We start from the raw sequence: 21,143 nt of genomic DNA, 5'->3' as shown, positions 1-21,143 counted from the left end.
TTGACGGAGTGGACATTTCCTGCATGTGAAAACAGGCCCAGGAAGTAAGGACCAGTGGTAACCTGGCAAATGTCAGAGCGGGAGCAATAAAAGATCAGTGAGGCGAGTACTACTTTCTCATATTTTACATATATTTTGACTACATTTTCTTTCTTATTTTTTATTTCGCCACAGAACAACCCACTTGAGATTCTATCATTAGAATCCCGTTTGTAGCTAAAACCACATCGGAATAGCCTTAAGAAAGGCTATTCTTCCCCTACATTTAGAAGTTTTCTTCATGCTGCTCTTCGATATATATTTCCGGTTTCTTCATTATGGTAATGAGTAGAGATGAGCGAACACTAAAATGTTCGAGGTTCGAAATTCGATTCGAACAGCCGCTCACTGTTCGAGTGTTCGAATGGGTTTCGAACCCCATTATAGTCTATGGGGAACATAAACTCGTTAAGGGGGAAACCCAAATTCGTGTCTGGAGGGTCACCAAGTCCACTATGACACCCCAGGAAATGATACCAACACCCTGGAATGACACTGGGACAGCAGGGAAAGCATGTCTGGGGGCATAAAAGTCACTTTATTTCATGGAAATCCCTGTCAGTTTGCGATTTTCGCAAGCTAACTTTTCCCCATAGAAATGCATTGGCCAGTGCTGATTGGCCAGAGTACGGAACTCGACCAATCAGCGCTGGCTCTGCTGGAGGAGGCGGAGTCTAAGATCGCTCCACACCAGTCTCCATTCAGGTCCGACCTTAGACTCCGCCTCCTCCGGCAGAGCCAGCGCTGATTGGCCGAAGGCTGGCCAATGCATTCCTATGCGAATGCAGACTTAGCAGTGCTGAGTCAGTTTTGCTCAACTACACATCTGATGCACACTCGGCACTGCTACATCAGATGTAGCAATCTGATGTAGCAGAGCCGAGGGTGCACTAGAACCCCTGTGCAAACTCAGTTCACGCTAATAGAATGCATTGGCCAGCGCTGATTGGCCAATGCATTCTATTAGCCCGATGAAGTAGAGCTGAATGTGTGTGCTAAGCACACACATTCAGCACTGCTTCATCAAGCCAATACAATGCATTAGCCAGTGCTGATTGGCCAGAGTACGGAATTCGGCCAATCAGCGCTGGCCAATGCATTCTATTAGCCCGATGAAGTAGAGCTGAATGTGTGTGCTAAGCACACACATTCAGCACTGCTTCATCAAGCCAATACAATGCATTAGCCAGTGCTGATTGGCCAGAGTACGGAATTCGGCCAATCAGCGCTGGCTCTGCTGGAGGAGGCGGAGTCTAAGGTCGGACCTGAATGGAGACTGGTGTGGAGCGATCTTAGACTCCGCCTCCTCCAGCAGAGCCAGCGCTGATTGGCCGAATTCCGTACTCTGGCCAATCAGCACTGGCTAATGCATTGTATTGGCGTGATGAAGCAGTGCTGAATGTGTGTGCTTAGCACACACATTCAGCTCTACTTCATCGGGCTAATAGAATGCATTGGCCAGCGCTGATTGGCCGAATTCCGTACTCTGGCCAATCAGTGCTGGCCAATGCATTCTATTAGCTTGATGAAGCAGAGTGTGCACAAGGGTTCAAGCGCACCCTCGGCTCTGATGTAGCAGAGCCGAGGCTGCACAAGGGTTCAAGCGCACCCTCGGCTCTGATGTAGGAGAGCCGAGGGTGCACTTGAACCCTTGTGCACCCTCAGCTCTGCTACATCAGAGCCGAGGGTGCGCTTGAACCCTTGTGCACACTCTGCTTCATCAAGCTAATAGAATGCATTGGCCAGCGCTGATTGGCCAATGTATTCTATTAGCCCGATGAAGTAGAGCTGAATGTGTGTGCTAAGCACACACATTCAGCTCTACTTCATCGGGCTAATAGAATGCATTGGCCAGCGCTGATTGGCCAGAGTACGGAACTCGACCAATCAGCGCTGGCTCTGCTGGAGGAGGCGGAGTCTAAGATCGCTCCACACCAGTCTCCATTCAGGTCCGACCTTAGACTCCGCCTCCTCCAGCAGAGCCAGCGCTGATTGGCCGAATTCCGTACTCTGGCCAATCAGCACTGGCTAATGCATTGTATTGGCGTGATGAAGCAGTGCTGAATGTGTGTGCTTAGCACACACATTCAGCTCTACTTCATCGGGCTAATAGAATGCATTGGCCAATCAGCGCTGGCCAATGCATTCTATTAGCGTGAACTGAGTTTGCACAGGGGTTCTAGTGCACCCTCGGCTCTGCTACATCAGATTGCTACATCTGATGTAGCAGTGCCGAGTGTGCATCAGATGTGTAGTTGAGCAAAACTGACTCAGCACTGCTAAGTCTCTGCATTCGCATAGGAATGCATTGGCCAGCCTTCGGCCAATCAGCGCTGGCTCTGCCGGAGGAGGCGGAGTCTAAGGTCGGACCTGAATGGAGACTGGTGTGGAGCGATCTTAGACTCCGCCTCCTCCAGCAGAGCCAGCGCTGATTGGTCGAGTTCCGTACTCTGGCCAATCAGCGCTGGCCAATGCATTCTATTAGCTTGATGAAGCAGAGTGTGCACAAGGGTTCAAGTGCACCCTCGGCTCTCCTACATCAGAGCCGAGGGTGCGCTTGAACCCTTGTGCAGCCTCGGCTCTGCTACATCAGAGCCGAGGGTGCGCTTGAACCCTTGTGCACACTCTGCTTCATCAAGCTAATAGAATGCATTGGCCAGCACTGATTGGCCAGAGTACGGAATTCGGCCAATCAGCGCTGGCCAATGCATCCCTATGGGAAAAAGTTTATCTCACAAAAATCACAATTACACACCCGATAGAGCCCCAAAAAGTTATTTTTAATAACATTCCCCCCTAAATAAAGGTTATCCCTAGCTATCCCTGCCTGTACAGCTATCCCTGTCTCATAGTCACAAAGTTCACATTCTCATATGACCCGGATTTGAAATCCACTATTCGTCTAAAATGGAGGTCACCTGATTTCGGCAGCCAATGACTTTTTCCAATTTTTTTCAATGCCCCCAGTGTCGTAGTTCCTGTCCCACCTCCCCTGCGCTGTTATTGGTGCAAAAAAGGCGCCAGGGAAGGTGGGAGGGGAATCGAATTTTGGCGCACTTTACCACGTGGTGTTCGATTCGATTCGAACATGGCGAACACCCTGATATCCGATCGAACATGTGTTCGATAGAACACTGTTCGCTCATCTCTAGTAATGAGTCTTCTCACAGCACTGGGGGTGGTCCCCAGTGCTCAAACAGCACTGGGGGTGTCTCCTGTGCTGCGAGAAAACTTTCCAGTGCCGCCGCCTTGATGTTCTCTGCCTCTTCTCTCCTGTTGGGCACAGGAAAATGGGGGACTGCACCCACTGCTCATGTCCGTCATCTATTTCCGCCCCCAGTGCTGTGAGAAGACTCATTACCATAATGAAGAAATCAGGAATATATACCGAACGGTGGCGTGGAGAAGACTTCTAAAGGTAGGTGAATAATAGCCTTTCTTAAGGCTATTCTGATGTGGTTTTAGCAAAAGCAGGATTCTAATGATCGAATCCCTTTATTGTTGAGTGTTTTAGCCATTTCATACATGTTTTTTCATTCCATCTCATACAGATATAGTTTCCTCTCTTTTGCTGCCTGCAGATTCTAGCATTACAGTAAGAGTAAGAGGCAGAATCCACCTCAAAATGAGCACAAATCATGCAGTATGAACATATCCAAACTGTATAAAAGGGAATAGCGGATGCAACAGAATGTAGACATCTGATTGGATTCCAACTCAAGCTTGGATTTTCCATATTGACAAAAAAAAATATATCAAGTAAAAAAAAAAAAAAAAAAAAGGGATTATGATGATAACTAAAAAAAAGGTATGAAAGACAATACAATACTTCTAGACAGGTTTAAATGGAAATAGGTACTGTATACTGAATTTATAATGTTATTATTCCATGTCAGCCCATAAAAGCTCAGAAATAAAATCAGGAGTTGGAACCTCAGACCTTTAGGCCGGAGCCCCACGAACCAGAAACGCCGCAATTTGCCCACAGCGGAGACGCTGCAGGAAAAATCGCTGTGTTGTACAGTGCAGGCAAAGTGGATGGGATTCATGCGAATCCCATCCCCACTTTGCGGAAAAGATCACAGAACGGTCACGCATGTCAATTATATCTACGGAAATGCCAGCAGCTTTCCCGTAGATATAATGTGAAGAGAAAGTCCACAGAGGAAAACTCTGTGAACTTTCTCTTAAAAGTGCTGTGGAAAGAACCACAATGCGTTCACGCAGCGGTTCTTCCCGCAGCGCTTTAGTGCTGCGGATACGGCCCGTGGGGCCTTAGCCTTACACTGTGTATGTTTCCCTTGACTGTGCACATGTGAGAGGATAGGGCAACAGGAAAGATAAATTTAGAATACCTAAAACCAATCCATCATTCTATGCTCTGATTTCCTTCTTAAAGGAAATCATCAAGAAACAACCAACATTTTTTCTCCAAGATAATCTACACATTTCCTACTGTTTAAAAAAGAGTCATTTTTTTGTGCAAGATTTAGAATTTCATTTCTCAAGAAATCCGACTGGATCTTATCCCAAGTAAATGTTACAAAGTAACCAGTAATTGTACTACTGTATATAGACTAAATGGAATAACACTGGGGACAACAGAGAAGGGTTTGGGTATTCTGGTTACAAGTAAGAAAAGCAACAGCACTCAATGTCAAGCAGCAGCTGCAAAAGCAAATTAGATCCTAGGATGTATAAAAAGAGAGATAATGTCCCGGAATCCCAATATATTACAGTCCTATGAAAAAGTTTGGGCACCCCTATTAATCTTAATCATTTTTAGTTCTAAATATTTTGGTATTTGCAACAGCCATTTCAGTTTGATATATCTAATAACTGATGGACACAGTAATATTTCAGGATTGAAATGAGGTTTATTGTACTAACAGAAAATGCGCAATATGCATTAAACCAAAATTTGACCGGTGCAAAAGTATGGGCACCTCAACATAAAAGTGACATTAATATTTAGTACATCCTCCTTTTGCAAAGATAACAGCCTCTAGTCGCTTCCTGTAGCTTTTAATCAGTTCCTGGATCCTGGATAAAGGTATTTTGGACAAACAATTCAAGTTCAGTTAAGTTAAATGGTCGCCGAGCATGGACAGCCCGCTTCAAATCATCCCACAGATGTTCAATGATATTCAGGTCTGGGGACTGGGATGGCCATTCCAGAACATTGTAATTGTTCCTCTGCATGAATGCCTGAGGATTTGGAGCGGTGTTTTGGATCATTGTCTTGCTGAAATATCCATCCCCGGCGTAACTTCAACTTCGTCACTGATTCTTGAACATTATTCTCAAGAATCTGCTGATACTGAGTGGAATCCATGCGACCCTCAACTTTAACAAGATTCCCGATGCCGGCATTGGCCACACAGCCCCAAAGCATGATGGAACCTCCACCAAATTTTACAGTGGGTAGCATGTGTTTTTCTTGGAATGCTGTTTCTTTTTGGACGCCATGCATAACGCCTTTTTTTATAACCAAACAACTCAATTTTTGTTTCCAAAATGAAGCTGCCTTGTCCAAATGTGCTTTTTCATACCTCAGGCAACTCTATTTGTGGCGTACGTGCAGAAACGGCTTCTTTCTCATCACTCTCCCATACAGCTTCTATTTGTGCAAAGTGCGCTGTATAGTTGACCGATGCACAGTGACACCATCTGCAGCAAGATGATGCTGCAGCTCTTTGGAGGTGGTCTGTGGCTTGTCCTTGACTGTTCTCACCATTCTTCTTCTCTGCCTTTCTGATATTTTTCTTGGCCTGCCACTTCTGGGCTTAACAAGAACTGTCCCTGTGGTCTTCCATTTCCTTACTATGTTCCTCACAGTGGAAACTGACAGGTTAAATCTCTGAGACAACGTTTTGTATCCTTCCCCTGAACAACTATGTTGAACAATCTTTGTTTTCAGATCATTTGAGAGTTGTTTTGAGTAGCCCATGATGCCACTCTTCAGAGGAGATTCAAATAGGAGAACAACTTGCAATTGGCCACCTTAAATATCTTTTCTCATGATTGGATACACCTGGTTATGAAGTTCAAAGCTCAGTGAGGTTACAAAACCAATTTTGTGCTTCAGTAAGTCAGTAAAAAGTAGTTAGGAGTATTCAAATCAATAAAATGATAAGGGTGCCCATACTTTTGCACTAGTCAAATTTTGGTTTAATGCATATTGCACATTTTCTGTTAGTACAATAAACCTCATTTCAATCCTGAAATATTACTGTGTCCATCAGTTATTAGATATATCAAACTGAAATGGCTGTTGCAAACACCAAAATATTTAGAACTAAAAATGATTAAGATTAATAGGGGTGCCCAAACTTTTTCATAGGACTGTATTACATTTCTATTAATTTCTTGTAAGACCACATCTCAGACACAGTATTATGCTTTGGGCCCCACACTCAAAAAAGTATATAGAAGAACTAGAGAGAGTACAAAGGGAGGCAACTAAATAACTAAATTAGATGGAAGGTCTCACTCATAATAAGAGGTTAGAAAAATTGGGCTTGTTCAGCTAGGTAAAGACGCCTAAGATGCAATCTAATATACATGAATAAATACATGTGTGGTCAACAGAGAACTAACACGTGATTTGCCCTGTCCAAGGGACGTGCAAAGGACCAAAGTGAAAAAAAAAATGCTGTTTATTATGTATATAGGAAAGGAATCTTTACATTTAGAGTAGTCAAATTATGGAATGCCCTACCCCAGAAGGTAGTAATGGCAGATAACATGTCACCACTTAGAAAGAACTGAATACTTCTCTAACTACATAAGCTATTGAGCGTGATAACTAATCTCCAAATGATATATTAGATTTTTGAAGATGAAAGGTTGATCCAGGGGTTTATTCTAATTTCAGTGTTAGGGAAGGAATTTTTCATCTAATATAGAATAATCGCCATCCACTTTATATAGGGTTTTGACTTCCTCTGGGTCAGCAATGTAGAATTATTGGTAGACATGATGATCTTTTAACATTATTAAAGATATAACTACTTGTGCAATATTTGTTATACCTCTGTTACTGAAAAGTATTGCATGTGTAGTAAAGATGCAGTTTATATGGGAATATTGTATCAAATCCATAACCGCATGAAATTATACTGTCATAGTGAGCCAACTCACCACTTCTGGGTTTTGGCTGCCTGTCTCCTCCTGCCTTGTGACCCTTGGCTTCTTAAAGGGCCAGTGTGTGCTAAAAGCCTCTGACTCCAATAAATAACCAAATGTCCCAGGCTATTTAAGGATCCTACAAACATCACTCTGAGCATGAGCAATAAAGTCCACTTGGTTCCAGTCTGCATTTGTTCCTGCTATCTACAGTTCCAGACCTTATTCACTTGTCTACTTCCTGCCATGACCTCTGCCTGTCTCAACCCTTACTCTGCCTTGCTATGACTCCAGCCTACTCCATCCTTTACTAATAGAGGGTACTATAGGAGTAGGAAGTTCTACCTCAAATCTGTTATCAAGACCTCCATTGTTACATACAGTACATTGCCAAAAGTGCAATACAGAAACATCTATTAGATAGATTTCTATGGAGCTGTTTAAAGGGATATTCCAGCTTAACAAATAAATGTTGTTGTTTACATAAAGTTAAATCTTATTAATTACTTACATTTTCTGTGACAATTTCTTATGGTGTTCAAAATCTCTGCTTTCTGCAATTCAATAAAATCCTTCAAGGTTTATTCCCATGGGATGAAAATCTGTCCTGGTCATGTGATGAGCACGATAACATAACTGGTCACAGTAGCTTGTATATTAGAGCTGTGTAATGTAGCGAGCCATTCCCCATATATTTCCATCACATGATCATGGACAGATTTTCCTTCGATAAGAGTAAACAACATTGCTATTAAATGACAGCAAGCAGAAATCTTTAAAAAGTGGTTACAGCAAGTACATTGGCAACTTGTACAACTTACGGTATTAAATTACAAAGAATCATATTTATTAGCTTAAATCAGAGTGAAATTTTAAGCAAGTTGGAAAATTTTATGCTCAAGTTAGTGGATCTTCCCAATCCCCTGTTTGGGAAATGAAAGGGGGTTGAAACTGACCACTTGTGAAGCAGGACAAGCTAGTGATCTTCATGAGTGGTACCACGATTCCCCATATCATCTGTATAAATACTTCCTCCATTACATGCTACAGGATCCATCAGAGGGAGTATCTCTTTGGATGGCAGGGCAGAAAAGTGCCACAGTTAACCTGACCATAGGACATCTTTCTGCATTTCAACTTTTTCTCTACATTAAATTGAACCTTCAAATACTTGGCTCTACTATTTTTTCTTATTTCTTAACTTCTCCCCCTTCATGGTGTAGAATAACAATTTTCAGAATTGTGTTGAGAAACACATTAGGATTTATCTACATTGCGTAGTCTATAATGCAACCCAATTGCTTCCACAATGCATTGGTCTCTGGTAACAGGAATACAGCAAAATTAAAGGGATCCTATCATTGAATACCCTTTTTTTTCTAACTACCTTTAGAAGACTTCTCTGCGCCGCTGTTTGTTAGATGTCCCGGTTTTCTTTGGTATGCAAATGAGTTCTCTCCCAGCACTGGGGGCGTCCCCAATGCTGTGAGAGAAATCTCCCTGACTGCACATGCCCATGGCCACAAGCAAATGGCCGCTTACGCAGTTAGCTGTGTAAGCGGCCATTTTCTTGTGGCCGCTTACACAGTAAGCTGGTGTAAGGGGCAATTTTCTTGTGGCCATGGGCATGCTCAGTCGGCTCTGTCTGAGGCCCGATGGCAGAGCCAACTGCGCATGCCTAGAAGATTGAAACCCAGGACAGAAGAAGACACAGGCAGAGGGCATTCCAGAAGAAGATGGAGGCGTCCCTAGAGATTTCTCACGCAGCATTGGGGATGCCCCCAGTGCTGTTTGAGTGCTGGGGACCACCCCCAGTGCTGCGAGAGAACTCATTTGCATACCGAAGAAAACCGGGATATCTAATGAACGCTGGCACAGAGAAGACATCTAAAGGTAGGAGAAGAATAGCCTTTCTTAAGGCTATTCCTAGGTGTTAGAGAAAAAGGGTATCCAATGATAGAATCCCTTTAAGGATGGGTTCACATCCGCCCCTGGTGTCCATACGGCGAAGATCCATCTAATATCATCAGTTGAAAAATTCCTGCAAGTCCAACATTTTCATCCACTGTTCTCAGTTAAAAAGAACGTCAATGGGGTCCCTCAGGCTCCACTGCTATCTGTCCACTATTTCAATGGACTTTTTGTCTGTTCTTCTAGTCATCTGATGGATCAGAAGAATGGACACCTTCCAAAGATGAGACTGAGCATGAGCGCTAGATGTTAATGGAGCCAAAATATGTTAATTCTGAAGTAATGAACTATTTAAAAATAAATAAATAAAACCACAATTACAAAGTAGCAACACTTTCATTATTGTTAATACAACAGAAATATCAAAGATTGCAGCTTGTACCATTACAATATAGGGAAAAGGCTTCACTTTATTAGTCAGACCTGCCCCTCGCTAAGGCTGCGTTCAATTAGTTTTTACCCATTTTTCGTATATACTCATGACATATATGTTAAATAGATGTGTATATATAGAGAGAGAGAAAGAGAGAAAGACATTTAAGTATGGACACCTGAAAGGCTGTATACTACTTGACAAGTTTTTACACGTATGTTTAACATGGGACAAAAACAATATACGCACCCTAACAACATGTTACCGTACATCATTAATAAAACTCATAATAATAATGGCTTGTGTCTACATTGCTTGGAACATTATGCACAAGGTACAAAGCAAGAGGCGCTGAACCTGAATACAAAACTACTATATTTCCCTCTACAGTATACTCGCCATAAAAGCCATGGATAATTCAGACAAGCTTCCACTAATATGTATACACAACTGCAGTAGACATTAATCTCAGAAAGGAACGTGACGTACCACAAAGGCCTTCCGGAGCCCAAACAGATTTAAGTGAATAGTGTATCATTCTTCTTCCCTGTATGACCTATTGCAATTACGCTTGTATTACTTGACAACATATACAATGTACAGGCAACTTGTTGCCATTCTGGAGCTGCACTGCTGAGCGCACGGAGCAAGATGAAAGTCTCTGCTAATTACATGTTTACTAACCTCAGAAACCTTTTAATTTCCATTAAAAAGGAGAAATACAGTCGGCTGCTGGCTTAAACAATGCCTATATTTATTTGGAGGCCGAAAGAGGAGGGAGAATAAATTGCAGTATTTGCAATAAGACCCTTTGCTAAGTTTACTGGGCTTCACTATAGGAAAGTCAGCATTATAGTTATATTATAGTTATAGTTAGCAGTACCTCGTAATGGTGATTCTATAGCTTCCGATGGTCCTTGACAAGGCATGTATGCATGCAAAGTAGCAATGGACTGTTCACCTTGTATCCAGGACATGGCACGTCATCAAAGCTCTTTGCACACATTTCCTTATAAATAAAGGGGCAATTTACATGAAAATGGGGCTCCAAAGCTGAACAAGAGAGGCATATTTGGAAACTGTAAAATCACTTCCATTAGAAGAGATCTGTCAGCAGATATTATTGACTATAACCATGAGGAACAAGTCAAATTTATATCTATGTATTAGGGACAAATACCCTTCCTGGCTACAAATATGGCAATGACAATAATTCCCTGGGATCACAGTCTCATCTGCTGAAATCCTATGGAACATTTTTACTGCAACTTTTTATCCTTAATAAATAAATTCATTATATTGGAAAGACTCCTTGAATTGCACAAAAATCTCGATCGTGTGAGGCAGAATACAGGAACAAGACCTGTTACTTTTACAAGTGACTGAAATGGATTTCAGCCTCCCATAAGACGCAGTGCAAGCAGTAAACATGTCTGAGCCGTATTATAGCACTTTAGAAAGCGTTACCTGCCCCTACACTGGCTCTGTGAGACAGAAGAGGAAACATTTTCCCGGGATTCCCCTGCAGTCAAACTTGGAAATCACTGATGTTAGACATCTAGTACTTGGATGTGTTCCCTTTATAGACAGTATAACATTTAGCTGTAACTCATATGACACAAATGTGGTTACCATTCTCTTACTTAGTTCTGTACTTTTTGGATGTTCTGCCCCTTCTCTACATGTATATTTAATGACACAGCACCTTATAATATATACAAATCTAGTTTTTAGCAGGCCGCACTGTCATCTTAATTTCATTGTATTAATAGACTTTCAGAGAAATCACAGTTTACTAACAGGTGTAAATTACATAAATGACAGCTGGTCGGGATCAGAAATGGTTTTAGCTGCCAATTTGCTTTTTTTTTGTAAAACACCATCTCAAATGAATTGAGAACGCTTTTTGTAGCATTTTATTTTGCAACCTCTTTTTAAAGGAGGAAGGACAAATAGATAAAACAAAGGTCCCTCTCATATTGCTTTATGCCACCACACCCATCATTCCTGGCTTGTTTGCCCCAAACTCTTCTGGGTAAACAGGCAGAGACATAGTCAGGAGCTAAAAGAACGCTGTGTATGTTCTGTACCTGCATACAACACTACCGGTCGTGTCTTTTCTTCTACTATATGTGATATTACATACCTAGATCTACTTTCCAAGAAGCTGTAAGTACTATAACAATGACGTATATATACCGGTATGTACAGTTGAAGAGCTTCAGTTATCTGTATTGCTTTAGTTCCTGCTTCCAGTTTGTTGTAGAAAAAAAAAAAAATTGGACTACGGGTAAGTTCACACAGAGTTTTTTGGTCGGGATTTTGAGGGCGTATCTGCCTCAAAATCCTAACCAAAAGGACGGCTCCCACTGAAATCAATGGGAGCTGCTAAGGTTTTTTTTTCCGGGAGCCGTTTCTTCCGGTTCCCGGAAAAAAGAAGAGAGATGCTCATTCTTCAGGTTGATTTGCTTCGCGATTCGGCCTGAAGACACTCCCTCCTCTGGACTAGGCCCATTCATTGGGCCTAATCCGGAGCGGAGTGTGCGGCTGAATGCCGATGCAGTGCACCGGCTTTCAGTCGCAGCTACCCAGATTTTGGACCAGAACCTGAGGTGGCCTCCGCCTCAGCTTCCGGTCCAAAAAAAACCATCTGAACTTACCCTAAAGCCGATTGCAGCTGACCGTGCTGTGGGTTAATGTACCATCCATGTATTTCCTGTTTTGCGTCCTGTGCTTCCGTGGCTCCTATCCATTTAATGAAAGGAGACATGGAAGAACGGTCCATGCATGGGAGGAAAACGGGGACATCCCCATGTCCCCCATGTATAGCCAGTGCTTTTAAAGAGGACCTTTCGTGGTTTGGGTCACAAGCAGTTCTATATACTGCTGGAAAGCCGACAGTGCGCTGAATTCAGCACACTGTCGGCTTTCCCCATCTGTGCCCTAGGTAAAGAGCTATCGGTGCTGGTACCATATCTCTTTACAGTCAGAAGGGTGTTCCTGACAGTCTGTCAGGTACGTCCTTCTCCACAGCAGCGCCTATCGTGCTGTACAGTGTGAGCGGGGAGGAACGCCCTCTCCCTCTGCTCACAGTGCTCGTCCATAGACGAGTATTATCAGGAAGGGAAGGGGCGCTGTACACAGTACAGCGTGATAGGCGCTGCTGTGAAGAAGGACGTACCTGACAGACTGTCAGGAACGCCCTTCTGACTGTAAAGAGCTACGGTACCGGGACCAAAAGCTCTTTACCCAGGGCACAGATCAGGAAAGCCGACAGTGCGCTGAATACGGCGCTCTCTCCTTTTGGCGTGCCTGCCATCGCTTCAACTCGGCAGCGTCTTTATCATACTGTTTCGTAATCTTGTTCAGTCCCAGCGGACCCTGCATGGAAGAGGGCGGAGTCTAAGCTGACACTCATCCTAGTGTTTTGACGGTTGTCACCTCATATTGCTCACACCTCTTATCAAGAGTCTGAAGAAGGTATTATTATACCGAAAACGTTTTACTCTACCTCCTTGTGTGAATAAAACAAGCAATATTTCACAGCACAACCCAAGTGTGACGTTCATTTCTTCAAGTGTACTACGGGTTGGGACCCTACGTCCACACATCAAGAATCTCCTACTTCATACCTCTATACTGGTGTGCTGAATTCAGCGCACTGTCGGCTTTCCAGCAGTATATAGAACTGCCTGTGCCCCAAACCATGAAAGGTCCTCTTTAAATCATGGCAAGTCAGTTGCAGCATGGCCATCTGCAAACAGCATAAACATTAAAGGGGTTGTCCCAGCTATACTAATTTATTTATCTTGAGCCTATCACCTACACCTAAGGCTCACCTTTAAAACAAATATATAGCAAAAATATTTTTTTCAAGCCGTGTTCATATGTGGCAGATGTGTTGTGGGAGAATCCATCCCAAAATAAGAAAGAGTCATGCACGTTTGGTCACATATTTCACCACTTGACTTTTAGAAATTAGTAAGAAGCTGGTCTAGACCTCATAAGACATCAACAAACCAACTTAAAAGCTAATAACAGGATATCACAAATATATCTGTCCATTTTTTCAGTTTATGGCACTTCATGAGTCATATGGCCAACTTAGCTGGGCCTCCTCATCCTCAATAGAAGACTCCACGGCTACACTTTGAACATGAAGTAAACTGATATTACGTCCATCATGAATCATGGGAAACATCATTTGCTAGACTGAAATAATATGATGCAACTGCTTCAAAGATTTCCATTTCCACACCTATTAAAACACCTGCCCAAGAATTGTTTTCGGGCCAGATGCTTCGGTAACTCTACCTTCAGATAGGATAGTGTGATGCGGAAAGCAGCAGTCTGTCACGTTGCGATACAAGACATAACACCTTTGTAAGTCATTTAAATGAATGTAAATTTGTAAATCGCCCATTTATACACTCAACTCTTACATGTTACTAATGCAGTAGATTATGAAATGTAAGATTTGCAGGCAGCTTCTAAGGATCGTGGGTAATGACATGCAAACATTCCCATTTATAGGCTTCATTTTCCTTTTTCTGACACATAATAAAGCTTATGAAGCATCACCTGGATCTGTGCAGAAAAATAATTCAGACATAATACTCGTGCACATGCACTACTATAGGCCTCTCTAACCCAAAAAGCAAGAAGTTAGACATTTTAATTCCTCAAGTATCCTTAAACAAACAAAAAAAAATCAAGTTCAAGAGTCAATACAGAAAATTAAAAATGATATGTTATAAGTGTTGCTAAGGCAAGGACTACGATTAATAGGTGATGCTTTCTACATTAAAGATGCGTTCTGACACATCTACTGGAGTATTTGCACTCCTCATGTAATAACAATTCTGGAGCATATTGTGCCGTTCCTCTACTATTCTTCTGAGAAATGTATGAGTCAGTTGACAACTATTACCAGCTGGTGACCATGTCCCTTACACACTGACATTGGTCTGTCAGCAGCGACAGTACCAGACTGTGTAAGAAATATAACCTTGACAAGGAGTATAGTAGCACCTACCATTTAATCATACTCTCTGAGGGGAAGGTAGCTCGAGCAGCAATGGTACGGACACAACCAGCCAGAGACACAAAATGTGGTGCAAACAGGTTTATTTAGAAAAACGGCAAAATAAATAAACCTTCACTTAATGTACACAAAAAAAAGCAATATACAGCCTCGACTTCAGGCAAAACAAAACTCCTGCTCGTCCGAGCTCTAACTAAAACAGAATAAGGCTAACTGTACATGTGGCTTACTTCTATCCACACAATAGCAAGTCCCAGTCTGGTCTCACCAAAACTCAGCTCTCCAGGACAGACCCAGGTACCTCCCCCCATTCCCAGGAAATGAACTGAAGTGCAGGCTCAGCAGTATTTTATGGCCTACTAATGAGCCCAGGACCCACACCTGGGCTGAGGCCTACTCAAGACCCGGCCTGGACCACACATAGGTCAGGAATCTGGGGGATATATATTGTGACTCTAGCACTCTGCCTTTCACCTTCTCACAACTCCCACGAGGATTAACTGAGAAACAGAACAACACAAAAAATTATCCAGAATTGTTATTTCAGGGGATTGCAAGTATTTACTAAAACATCCATGAAAGGATAGCAGACAGGTCCTCTTAAGAATGACAATACCCACCACTACAGAAGTCTCATTTGTAAAGGGACAGACTTCAAGATGCTTGTGAGTCTATACCAAAGCTGCGGCATATGACTTGTACCTTTTAACCACTTTATCAACTGGTTTCACTCCTCACATAGCATTTTCTGAAGCATGTGAGGTCTTGAAATCTCGGCACACTGTAATTTCATGCATGAAATACATCTAAGTTATAAAAAGATATTATTTCTTCAGGGGAAGTACAGACACTAGCACCTTTGAATTAAATAAATTGCTGAATCTTTGCAGACGAAATAGGCCAGACCCCAATTTTACGTATTTTCCCTTTAGTTATTCAATCACGTCAGATTATACATTTTTTACAAAGCTTAAATAGTTGTTGTTACTTGGAAAATTTTAATTATTTATTGATTCTATTATTTTTATAATGTGGCAATTTAACACATTATCTGGCAACCAGTGACATCTATTACAATCTCCTGTGGACCAGTTCTACAGAGAATATTAAACTTGCTGTGTAAATATATCCAGACAAGTAATGCACAAAGAGGATTAAAAAAAAACCCACTTCCTAATAATGCTGCTATAATAGCTATCCAACAGTCATCCATATCATAATGGAAATAATTTATGTACTGGAACAATATAGCAAATATGAAGGATAAAAATAAACTTCAGGAAGTCAGAATTGTTTTCGTGCACAAAAAAGTCTGCAGCAAGCAGGCAAAACTGGGAATAAGAAGGAGGAAGACTTAAACAAGGAGGAAGACTTAAAGGAAACATGAAAGACGGAGGCGTAACTAAAGCTGCAAAAGCTCAGCTTTGGGCCCTGATACGAAACTTCTCATGACTGTCAGCCGCTCCCATCTATACAGTTAAGCAGCATTTACATTTCCCTTCTCTCTCTGGGCCCAGACTTCAATGAAGACTTCTTAGCAACATGTCTATGCACACAAGCTTCCCATCATTGCCTTTCCTGTCAGTGAGTACACAGTCTTTGCTCCCCCTATTGTGCCACAGCCTCTCTCTTTGGCTATTAGTTGCTGACCAACTGAACTTTTGGCATTAGAAAATTATATTTTCTCCTTGCTGACAGTGGAAGGCTGTGTATCAGAAGTCTCACTCCAGTGCAACAGAGGGCAAGGACAGTAAATCTATGATGCACTGCCTGCTACCAAAGGAAATCAGAAAGTAGATCAAAGAAGTTTAACCATCCTTAGTGAGATGAGGGTGACTATAGGTCCCTGCAGGGCCCAGCTACAGTTGTGACCACTGTAATTCTTGTATATATGCCAGTGATTATGTGCCCCCTAAGGTATGACTGCACCTTCTGCACCATTTCAAATTACACCCCTGGAAAATGTCAAGAAACCTTACATGAAAGGTGACAGATGCATCCCATGAAACAGCCTTGTATTAGGGGATAGTAATTTAGACACCTAAAGAAAGGATGGATAAAATGACAATTTTGACCACCCTAGAGGTCAACTCACCTTTTATTACCAGGAAATAAGAACTTGCATACACTATAATAGAAAACAACTCAAAATGTAGAGTACACAAAACCGACACAGTAGATGGCCTACTGGACCACTCCTGCTATCATATATTCTTCTAAATGTTAAAGGATTCAATCATTAAAATGCAATTTTTTTCCCTAACATGTAGGAATAGCCTTAAGAAAGGCTATTCTTCTCCTACCTCTAGATGTCTTTTCTGTGCTGCCGTCGATAGAAATCCCGTTTTTCTTCTGTATGCAAATGAGTTCGGTCGCAGTACTGGGGGACGCCCCCAGTGTTGTTTGAGAAATCTCTACAGCAGCCTCTATCTTTGCCTGGAACGGCCTCTCCCTGCGTCTTCTTCTGGCGCTGTCTTCAAACTTCTAGGCATGCACAGTTGTGGCTGCTTACACACAGTAAGCTGGGGTAAGCGGCCACAAGAAAATGGCCGCGAGCATGTTCGAGGCCCGACGGCAGAGCTGACTGCGCATGCCTAGAAGTTTGAACCCAGCGCCGGAAGAAGACACAGGGAGAGGCCGTTCCAGGCAAAGATGGAGGCGGTGCTGGAGACTTCTCTCGCAGCATTGGGGGCGCCCCCAGTGCTGTTTGAGCGCAGGAGATCGCCCCCAGTGCTGCAAGAGAACTCATTTGCATACAGAAGAAAAACAGGATTTCTACTGAATGGCGGCGCGGATAGGACATCTAAAGAAAGGAGAAGCATAGCCTTTCTTAAGGCTATTCCTACGTGTTAGGCAGAAAAAAATTGCACTTTAATGATTTAATCCCTTTAAATCTAATTTGAAACTAACCATATGCCAATATGCTACTATTGGCCTACATTACACGTAAATCTCGAAACTCACAACAACTCAATTTCATACATACAAATGAAAACACTGTAATATGCAAGTTAATAGAATATAAAAAGCTTATCTGAGCATTACCTGAAAAAACGTGCAGAGAAATAAATATTGTTCCCTTCATGGAAATGCAAAATAAATGTCATTTAATAATAAAAGCAAAGAAAGAAAAAGTAACAAAGTAACTTCACAATGGAAATGGTACAATACATGTTTAATAAGGGTTTAGTCCTCTTGCTGACAGCAAGAGCCGTTATTATTGAGACTTGACGAATATTCAGATTACAGTGACCTACTGCTTTTCAAGTAGAAAGATCTAGAGACATTAAGCAATAGGTGCACAATAATAGTAGTATAGTAACATAGTAATATGTACATAATGTGCACATAATAAAATTGGGTTGACACCTCTCTTTTAGGTCACAGGCATCTTGTCCTTTGAAAGCAATGCCTCAACTGCAAAGAGATGTAGGAAAACAGCTCCCGAAAAACAACCATCAGTTTTGCTGTAGGTTCTCTACTTCGACCCTGGTTGAACTGTTTTTATACTGTTATCCTCGATCCTGGGCAGCTGCCTGTTATCATCTACCTGTGCTGAAGAAGCAGGTTGCTATGGAGAGACCTGCTAGCAGCGTAGTATGGGGTAGGAGCAGATATAGACATTGATACATTGCTTTATGAGAGAAAATTCTGTATAACTTGATGTTTATTGATCCAAATCCCTTCTTATTCTAGAATTAAGAGTCCAGTGGGAGGTCCTAACCGGTGATTTGCAGCTGCGTATGCACACTAACTCAGGGAAGGATGTAAGGATGTCAATCACAGAGTAGAACTGCCCATTGGACTCCTAAGCCCAAAATCAGTAGAAATTTAGATCAATAAATAACAAGTTATAGTGAATATTTTCCCAAAATTTACATGTCAATCTGCTCATCTCCTACAGTTGTATACCATGATGTTGACCATATGGCATGTTTGAAGTAAGAGGTTCACTTTATACAGAATTTTTCTTTGCGTCTATTAAAATATTCAATCTATATATTCATTTATTATTGCCTGGATTATACACCACAATACAGTAGTTTAGATTGAAGCAATATCTGCTTTGGATAAACGTCATCATTGCCTATATATTTATTTATAGTAATATAAGAAATTTGGCCTTGCAGTGCTGAGGTCCTAGGTTCTAATAAGACCAAGGACAATATCTGCAAGGAGTTAGTCGGTTCGTCCTATGTTTGCGTGGGTTTCCTCCAGGTACTCCAATTTCCTCCCTCACTCCAAAGACATGTTGATAGGGAATGTAGATTTTGATCCTTATATGAGACAGTGACCAATAATGTCTGTAAAGCTTTGTGGATTATGTTGGCGCTATACAAGCAAACATCAATATTTAATTACATGGATTTACCTACCTGCCCCCTCTTATAGATCTACACTGTCCTGTTTTGTTTTTATGTAAGTTTATTGTGCTTTTTATCACGTTTGCTACAATGCAGTTATGTTGTTTGATTTTGATATTCTGTGATTGTATTTGATAAATATGACCATTATTTCAGTATACTAGGAGAGATTTGTAGGTCATTTGACTTATTATATGAATATCTTAATACAGAATGGTTCACCTGGTTGCTGGGGAATATTTGCATCTATGCTCATCTTAAATCATGACCTGCGTGATACAGGGTACAATAGCAGAGGTGTGTCTCCTGTACAATGCAATGGGTAAAAACCAGGTACACTAGGCAGTGGAAGAGGACAACAGCAAGGAATGAACATGGCAATGAATTCTGGATCTCATAACATAAGGCAATAAATTCATGCCAATGACCTCTGCTGACGCCATGTAGCGTGCTGTGCCCACAATAAGGGCAATAGTCTATAATTCCTGCAAACTAGAGGAACATGGGGGCATGAGGATTGTGGCAGACATCAATGTAGGTGAAGAGTGATGGAGGGGCTGTACTGAGCAGACAAGGATGGTGACATAGGGCGGTGGGCAGAGCGGGCACACACAAGACTGCCAGTGTCTGTGCCCAGACCATTCCCTGCTACTGAACTCTCAGACACATGCTCTCTGCCTCAGCATCTTCCCAGGCACACTGACAAGACAAAGTTTACAGCTCCTGAAGAGAAGAGCAGCAAGACATAAACTTCAGCCATGCACACAAGTGGTCCTGTGTGAGGAGGGGGCAGCACCTGGTTTCTATTTCACCAGTCCCCCTCCTCTATTACTTTAGTCTCCTTTTATCTCCTTCCTCCTTCATTTCTTACTCTCTGACGTGTCTCACAACCATTACACTGCACCTTAGGCTGTGAGTGACACAAGCGAATGTGGAAGTGAAAGAGAAGACATGCTACTACTGTAGCTGCTCACACCCCCCTGCACAGGCACCGTTCATGTCCCCCAGCCGACCCTTCCCAAGGGAGAATGTACCATCAAGAGACCTCCGTGGGGGGGCCAAACAAGAGTGGGTGAACTAGTGCACCCTTTCACTGCCAGTGACTAGAAAGCTAGAGAATAAAAAGTATGGCACTTACCCTGAAGGTGCAGTCCGGGGGTCTCCCGGCTTCTGGGCTCCGCTGCTTCTCAGTAGGGGCACACGAGACTGAGGTGCTGCTGGGATGTCTTGTATCTTCTTTCTCTCTCTCTCTCAGTCCTTGCTTCTCGGCTTCACTGTGTCTTTCTGTAGCAGGAAGGAAGAAGGGAATGAGGCAGGGCTGACGTGAATGGATGCAAAACAGCTCCTCCTAAGCCTGCTCTGTGTGACTGAGAGAGAAAGACAGAGGGAAAAACAGAAAGAGAGAAGCAGCCACCCAGCAGCCCTGTCTCTCTCTCTATCTCTTTTGTTTTCTCACTTCCTCCCCTCCTCCTCCTCCACCAAGTTTTCTTTCTCTCTTTACACCAAGACTGGGGATTTTTCTCCCTTTGAAACTCCTCTGGGTGCATTAAAAGCAGAACCTGTGCTGTATTGTCCTCTGTCTTCCTCTTTTCTCTTCCCACTTTTCTTGGTTTCTCTTACAGTTTTGCTCAGACAGTGTAGAAGAATATTTCTGGACAAAATATGAAATATAAGCTCAGAGAATGGTGAATAATTTAAGTATGGATGTAATGTCTCACTTCTCAGGAATAAGAAGCAGATAGTGTTACATTTACCTCAGGACTGAAGGAAGCACCAAGACACACAAGTACCTAGGAGTGATACTGAAGGAGTCTGCAGACCGACAGGGAATAAAGCTGTATAACTATATATATATATATATATATATATATATATATATATATATACTGTGTGAAAGATGGATGTAAGGAATCTCACATCTATATGTATAGCTATCTTTTACATGAATTTATCTCACAATAGCAATCTTCTATCTATCACATCTAGCCATCTATGTAACATTCGACCATCGCATCTATCTATCTATTGCATCTGTCTATCATCTCTTTATCACAGATCTATCATTGTCACTATCTATCCATCTCTCATATCAATCTACTTGGCATCTATCATCTTATTATCTCACATCCATGTCGCCATCTATCTACCCATCTCTCAGATGTATCTATCGCTATGTATCTCACATCTATTTCAAACATATATGTCATAGCAGCAGCTATCTAAC

General features: G+C 42.1%; 1 protein-coding gene across 1 annotated transcript in view; it reads right to left on the bottom strand.

Annotated features, from left to right (window-relative positions):
• The window catches only part of ZNF710 (zinc finger protein 710), a 64,304-nt gene extending 43,955 nt beyond the window's left edge, over positions 1-20,349 (bottom strand). Inside the window, exon 1 of the mRNA XM_075273319.1 lies at positions 20,058-20,349. The gene's annotated coding sequence lies outside the window, so the exon portion shown is untranslated. The remainder of the gene's footprint in view (positions 1-20,057) is intronic.
• Positions 20,350-21,143: the final 794 nt, after the last annotated feature.

The sequence above is a fragment of the Leptodactylus fuscus genome, chromosome 5 (genome assembly GCF_031893055.1).
Source record: "Leptodactylus fuscus isolate aLepFus1 chromosome 5, aLepFus1.hap2, whole genome shotgun sequence".
NCBI lineage: Eukaryota > Metazoa > Chordata > Amphibia > Anura > Leptodactylidae > Leptodactylus > Leptodactylus fuscus.
This window is presented reverse-complemented; position numbering and strand designations above follow the sequence as displayed.